This window comes from Nannospalax galili, unplaced genomic scaffold, assembly GCF_000622305.1.
Source record: "Nannospalax galili isolate Female #2095 unplaced genomic scaffold, S.galili_v1.0 scaffold734, whole genome shotgun sequence".
Taxonomy (NCBI): Eukaryota; Metazoa; Chordata; class Mammalia; order Rodentia; family Spalacidae; genus Nannospalax; species Nannospalax galili.
Window position 1 is genome coordinate 1,817,699 of NW_008337073.1, and position 7,885 is coordinate 1,825,583.

At 39.5% G+C, this 7,885-nt stretch overlaps 1 long non-coding RNA gene across 1 annotated transcript in view; it reads right to left on the reverse strand.

Annotated features, from left to right (window-relative positions):
* The window catches only part of LOC103733255, a 34,170-nt gene that overhangs the window by 23,947 nt on the left and 2,338 nt on the right, over positions 1 to 7,885 (reverse strand). The window lies entirely within an intron of this gene.

Here is a 7,885-nt window from a genome sequence, read left to right on the forward strand (position 1 = left end):
GATGAGCGAGTAAGCGGGTCTGAGTGAGCAATTCTTAGCAGTCTAGTGACAAGGACCATCAAGACTGCCACTCACGGCATTCAGAATTCTAGTCCCTTATTCTCTTTATACATCAAAGAGTGTGGTTCACTTTTAAGACACTGACATTCATTTTAAATGATTGTAGATGTACTGTTGACTCTTCCTTATTCACCTGAATCCAAGGGCATAGTCTATAGGCCACAATCCACATATTTGTGTGTATGTAAGTTTCAGTGCATAGAGAAGAGGAATTGTTTCACATTGACTCACACCATATTGCTGCAACTAAGTATTTGAGCTCATCACACAAATATCTGTATAGGTGCACATAAATACCAAAATTGCTAGCTTTACATTGAAGTCTTTAACAGCTTTGAAATTAAAATTAGACAGTGTACTGCTATAACCATCTTCTGACGTCACAGCTGATCATCTTGACCTTTAGGCAGGGTAAGCCTTCTCCAGTGTGTCAGAGTCCCACTATTCCATACCACTGTCCTATTTAGTCATGATATACAATCCTAATTGTCACATTGGCTCACAACTGGCTCCTCCTCCATCCTATGTGTGGTCTCAGAATTCTGCCCACCCTCATCCCTTACTTCTCCCAATCCTCAGCTCCTACCTAAGATATTATTGCTCAAGGAAGTGTTCTCAGACGGCAACACAATGCCTGATAGATTTCTTTGCTGGTTACACTCATTGTACATTCTATTCATGTTGTCCCATGATGACTACTGGATATTAAGACCAAGCTGAAGATAGATGCTTGGACAGTAAGTGCAACAGGAGAGGGAGTAAGTATCTCTCATTTACTGCAATGTCTCCAGTTACTTGAAGAACTATATCTGTCTCATGATAGTGCCATTTTTTTAAAGAAATGCAGTTTTGATTGTGGTAGTTTATCTGAACAAATGAAGAACAGTTGGCATTGCTAAGCATTGTCTATCAGCGCCTTCCCATACACAAATCTGGTCATGGGACACTTCCTGCATCCTGGATAGGGATGAAAGAGGGGGTAGGAAAAGGGATTTAAATTATCATCTTTTTTCCCTACATGTTACTAACTCATTCTCTTCAAACAAAAGCCCCCAGGATCTCAGCTCCCATACTTTCAATTGAATCTAGATAAGCTTCTGGTTTTTAAATTAAATGCTATCTTACATGCACCTTCTCCTGTGATCTTTGATGCCAAGTCCACCGTTCTGTTTAATTATTGGGAAATACTAATTACTGGTGGATTTTTCTCCAAAGAAGAAAATAAAAATAATGAGCCAATTGAAACTGGAAGGGAACTGCTGGATTCAACACAGCATAGGCGGCAATAAGCAATAACGATATCAAAAATAAAACTTTGCGGTTGGCCACACTAACTCTTAGCTATCCTATGGAATATGATGCAGAGACACAGAAAAACAACATGAAACAGACTGTGAGAAGAGTCATTATGCTGGCCGTGCTAGGAAAATCTCGTGTCATGAAACATCCATGGGAAGTCTGCTACTATTTTTATTTTTTTTTTCATATTTTGTCTAAATGCCAATTTTGGGGTGAAGCATTTCCTGAGTCTAGGCACCCATGCTTGTCACCTCCACATTCATATGGAAAGTTGATCTTTTTATTTATAGAAAGTGCTACATAGATACAAATTTATCTCGGCACCCTCACCAAACATTCACTCATTTCAGTGGAACCCAGTGTTCACTCTTATATCTCTGAGGTTTGGCAGTCTCCCACAGGACCTAATACAGAGTGGGCACGCCATAAACAAAAGATCAGCATATTAGTGAGTCTCTCAATTTGAATAACAGATTAGATCTCACAACAGGATGCTACAGAAGAACAAGAACGGAATGTCATTTGAATCTCAGGGCACTAAGGTGACCAGTGTAATGACCAGCAAGGGCTCCAGTATGAGGACAAACAAGGGTCTTTGTATTTTGGCCATCATTTTTACCTCTGCTGCCTGCAGAGGACACTCTACACTGACAAGGATGTAGCACACGAAGAACATTGAGAGGTCCAAACAGAATCTCTAAATGCACTCCCTCTTCCTTGAAGCCTAATTAGGATGCAAAGCATCCCTGGGATGGTGGTCCACACCTGTAATACCAGCAGCACTCAGGAGGCAGAGGCAGAAAGATTGCCACACCTCAAGGGTAGTCTGCTCTATCTAGTAAGAACCTGTCTCAAAAAATATAAAAGCAAACAAAAAATCCCTCATAACTAGTATTAAGACCACTAACGCAGCACTCCAAAACTCAGTGGTGTGCTTGGAAGGGATGAGCTTCGAGTCAAAGCAGACTAAGCTTTGTCTTGAAATCTAGGTCACAATGCTGCTGTAGAAACATAAACATAGCAACTTAGCTTTCTGTTTATGAGTGGTTTTCCTCTATCAAATTTCTGCAGATGAATGTGGACAGAGGTACCTGCTATACCTGTGTTCTCCCCTAGGAGAGCTGGGTGTCTGGTTTCAAGAGTTACTGGGGAGTGGTGAAAAGGAAACAGACGCTGAGTTGACTTGCTCTGTCCGGCCAGCAGCAGCAGCCACGGTGGGGAATAATAATGTTTGCTTTGGGTCTTTATCATCTGCTTCTTTTAATGTCTTAAACCTGCCTGACTACAGTGGAAGAGAATATTGATCAATAAAACAATGAGCCTGAACTCTGGAGAGAAAAACAATTTACCTGCATCTGCTGGTATCTCTGTTCTATCAAGGGAACTCATTATTAGTGGGCTAAATTTCTTGGTTATTCAAGTTATGAGACAGTAAGCCTTAGTACTAGACATATACCACATGAAATTAATTTAATTATTGTGGGTCTATTGTTAAGACATTCTCTTTAACTTGGGCTAAATTTTTTAAAAGAGTAGGAATAATGACTTCTAATAGTATTTTAGTGTATTCCCTACCTCAGTGGCAAATACTGAAATTAAGTTCAAACTACAAGCCCTTTGCTAATGAAGGAGAACACTGCTTATCTCTAATTCAGTCACATTCAAGGGGCTGATTGGAACAATCCTCAAGTCCTGTCCATGGATGGTGCTGAGTCAACTGTGTAAGTAGACCCCCACAAAACAGGCATTACATTGTAATCCAGCATTTAGAAATATCTAGCAATAGGATAGATTTATCTGCTGAACTGATAGCAAAATGCTGTTTGTGTTTGTATGTCTGTTATTTTATTTTCTTAGTAATTTAATTCAATTTTATTCTATTTGAAGAAAGTATCAGTTTATGGTAGATTATATTCCAAGAAAAGAAGGGGAAAAGAAGGAAGGAAGGGAGGGAGGGAGGGAGGGAGGGAAGGAGGGAGGGAGGGAAAGAAGAAAGAAAGAAAGAAAGAAAGAAAGAAAGAAAGAAAGAAAGAAAGAAAGACAGACAGACAGACATAGTGAACAGTCCTTCCTAAGAATTCCAACACTCAGAAGGTAGTGTGGTACACTGTGCCAGGACTGGCTCAGTTCATGCGTTCCAGCTCTTCCACACAGAGCCACTTGGATAATTTAATTAAACATTCTGTGTCTCTGTGACCTCAATGGTCAAATACCCAACTTGATATGGGTGTGTCAGAATCTTTGGGAATTATCTAATAAGCACTGGCTTGGACTTCCATTTCCTCAGTTTCACAACAGACAATAATACAAATGTCACAGGTTAGATTAAGGATTAAATGACTTGAGTAAGGTCAGTGTCTATTCAGTATCTGGTAAAAGTCCCAAAGTTAGATGCTACTACTATTACTATTTATTATTATTATTATTATTATTAATTACTATAAGTGTCTGGTACACAGTAGGTACTCAATAAACTAACATTCATCTTTTCTCATTTGTGTAGAACATACTGAAAAAAATCACGCCTCATGAACTCAAAGCAAACTTCTGAGCCACCTGGGCATCCAGCCTGGGCAGGCCATGCACAGATGTTCTGGACCCTGGTAGAGCCCACCTGTTCACAACTGGACAGCTCTCCTGTTCGCCCTGAGAATATCCTCCTCTGCAATGTCTGCACATTGGCTAAAGAATGCTGGGAGCGGCCATGGACAGACATACCATAAGACTGTATAGAAGAGCTATTTTGAGCAATGGGGGAAATTTAAATAGAGATAATCCCATCTATTTTTTACAAATTACTAACTATAATACTTCTCTGTAAACCCTCTCTTGGAACAAAATATTAAAGAGTAGTTAAAACAGAAAAAAAAAAAAAAAGACTGAAAACAAGTTCTGCACGACTTTGGTGCCTGCAAAACACAGTGATCTGATTTTGTTCTCACAAACTGTGGGCAAGTCCCTGTATTCCCCCTACTGATAAACAAGGATGAAAAATTAAAAGGTTATTGAAACGTTACCTGCTAGTGGAGACATACTTTAAACTCTAATCCTTCAAATCCTAGAATCTGTCTGTAGATAATACTATCCAAACAACTTACATGAAAAGAAACAATATTTCAGAAGAAAGTCTCATGAAAATAGTCTGAGGTATGAAAAACTTTCAATCATGAATACAAACCTTTGTGAGAGAAATACAATGGATAACTAAGGATGAATATGTGGATAGGATGTGGGCAAGAAAAAAAAAAAAAACGATATATATCCAAACACGAAGAAGAACGTCAGGAAAAAATGTTCAAAGGCTACAGCTTGTGTCTAAAGCGTAACAAGATTCAAACCCCACAGACATAAATGAAAACGGGGTTTTAAAAAAAAAACAGAGAAAGCTGACAGACATTCTTAAATGGCCCTAGGCTTAGAGAGAGGCAGTCTTTGAGGATGTCGGACAGACACCACAGAGAGCCCCAGCAGGCACCATCAGCAGCTGAACTAGCCTCACCCCTTGGCCCAGTTAACTATTCTCACTCTGGGGAGCTCCAGAGGGCAAAGGAAGATTGCACCGTCAGACAGATTTCTCCAGCTGCTACTTATGCCTGCAATCTCACGGGCTTGGTATTTGATCCTTGATAAGAGGTCAGTGACCTTCCCAAGGGCAGAACCTCCAGTGTTCTCAGTCATCTACACCTTTGTGTGGATGAATTTCAGGTCCTGACTTGAAAGGTTCTGCAAGCAAAGGGAAGCAGAGAGACAGGCCACTGGGCAGTGGGAATCAGTAAGGAGAGGATGCACCTGCTCACTAGAAGTTGCCAATGCTGATGGCAAGTGGTGCCTTTTCACGATTCCCCCTAAGATCAGCCAGCATGCTTTGAATAACAATGTGTTATATTGAAAATGTGTATATGGGTTATGCTTGTGCAGGCAGACACACAAGAGTAGTGAAATATCACTACTCTTACTGACCTTTACCATACACCAAGCATAGTATTTGGTGTGTCATCTTATAGGAGTGAGGATGAACATTTTCCTCATTTTATAGATAAAAGAAGCAGGCTTAGAAAATATTTAGAACTAATAAGCAGAAGAGCAGGAATTCAAACCACTTGTGTAAACTCTAGTTTAACCAGTGTATTGGCATACTAAACTTGAGTTGCAATTTTTTAAATATTCAACACACATAACACACACACACATACACACACACATACACACACATAACACACACATACACACATACATAACACACACACATAACACACACACACACACACACACACACACACACAAACAAAATCTTGAAATGTGGAGCATTTGTTAAAGGCAGTAAGGGGAAGCAAAGAACTTTCCATAGCTCTAAAATGCCAGTGTCAAAAATGTGACCTTCTGAAGCCTAAAAGAATTAATTTCCGTTCAACTGAGCTGTACAAGTTCAGATGGAGCTTTCTTTAAGTTCTGAGGAAGATCACTGAAAATCTCTGAGTAAAAAAATGGTTCAATATTAGTGGCAATCATTTACAAGTCACCAATCTATTGCTAATTCATGTGTCATAACTGTGTTTCTCTATTGCTTTTCAGACTTGAATAGTGGTACCTAATATTTATGTTCGGAGGGTGAGTGTTAAACAGTGCACAGCAGAAACTCAGTAAATGCTTTCTCAGAGTCTGAAGGTGCAAACACGGCAAGTCCATCCCAAATACCAGCTTTACTCAAAGGTAAGTAAATCAAAGCATTTTATAAACAATAAAGCACTTGTCACATAACAAGACTAAAATGAAAAATGTAAATTTCTAAGTTGAAACCCCAAACCTCACATTTAAAATGTCCTGATTTAAGGCAACAGCCCTAGACCCTGAGGTCTCTCTTGTCTATCATTTTTATTATTTTTTAAAAGATTTGCATGAGGAGGTATGTATGAACACACAGATGTGGGCATTTGACCTGTGGTGTGGCCTACTGGGCTTTGTAACGACAGAAGAATCTGCTCAGGCTGGACTGCTATCTCTATACAGCATCAGACAGAAATGATACATTTTCTTTTTAGCTGTAAGCTCATTATAAGTCATTAACCTAGTAGGCCTCTAGGACCTACAGCAGAAAAGGCTGTCTGTGTTGCTCCCTTGCCACTTATCATGGCAATTAGGCCATAATCTACATTTTATATTATTTTTTAATCAACAAAAGGAAATTCTATTTTCCAGAATTTTTCACTTAGCAAATTAGAAAAAGAATTCTTTAAAAAACATCACCTTTGCACTCTACATCCCCAAATCTTGCGCTCATAGATGACTACCCTGGGAAAGTGTTTTACAAACCAAAACCACACCAAATGAGAAACCGTGAGGCCTCCTTGTGCTAGTAGACAACAAAACCTTTTATACTCAGAGGTGCAGCTGAAGCGGCCTTGTCTGGCCTCTGAACAAATCGAGCCCTGCAAGGTGGTGTTGCTGAAGGCAAATAGAGAAGTAACTTGGAAATATTTTTGAACGTATTGATCTTGACCCTTTCTTTAGAAAATGAATGAGTTTCCAAGATTCCTTGTGGACCCTACAGAACATTTATAAATAGAAAAGCTTTGTCAACCTGGATAAATTGGCTACAGGAGCTGTCCGACTGCTGAAGTGGAAGGGACCACATGTCCTTGACAAGATTCCAGGCACAGTCACAGTGGGGGAATTCATGAGCCTTCAGCCATTCATGTCTTGCCTGGTAAAACCTCGAAGAAAGGCTCTTTGAGTCTTCCACTGCACCCTCTGTTAATATTTGATCCAATTCAAGAAGTATCTCTAGGATGGATGGTCAGAGAATACAAACCAAAACGCACCCATCACACTCTGAGGCAAGATTACACATACGTAGGTACTGTCTCCAACAAAGAAGCTCTGTAATACTGATTTCAATAGGTATGTGTGTGAGCACTAGTTGAGGAATGTTGATTCATTCATACTGAGCTATGGTCTTGTCACAGTAATCTGACATATCTAGGAACTTTATTTAGTCTTCCCACCATAAGAGTGACACGATCACACTCATTTGTCCTAGGTGACTCCTGTATAAAGATCTAAGCTTCCTTAAAATGTATTCAGCATGAATGAAAACTTGTATTATTCATTCTAATTTCATCATTCACAGGGAAATTCCCTCTCCAGAGTCATTCTTCTGCCCACCGCTGCTCAAGGAGAAAACGCAATGTCTTGTCTCACACTGTCATTCTGCAAGCTCTCATCTACATGATCTCAGAGACATCTAGCACGGCAGAGCGAAAGGTCACAAAGTCAAGGCTCAACATATGATTTGCTCTATGATATTTTCTTGACTATCATTCAACATTGAAGGTAGTTTATACTTACCCCTTAAGAAACAATAATCAAATGAACAGAACACAGTGAAATTAAATCTCAATTTCTCACACTAATAAAAGTAAACAAACTCCACTATTATGTACATATATATGTGTGTGTGTGTGTGTGTGTGTGTGTGTGTGTGTGAAAGAGAGAGAGAGAGAGAGATGAGCTGTTCACCTTTGCATAC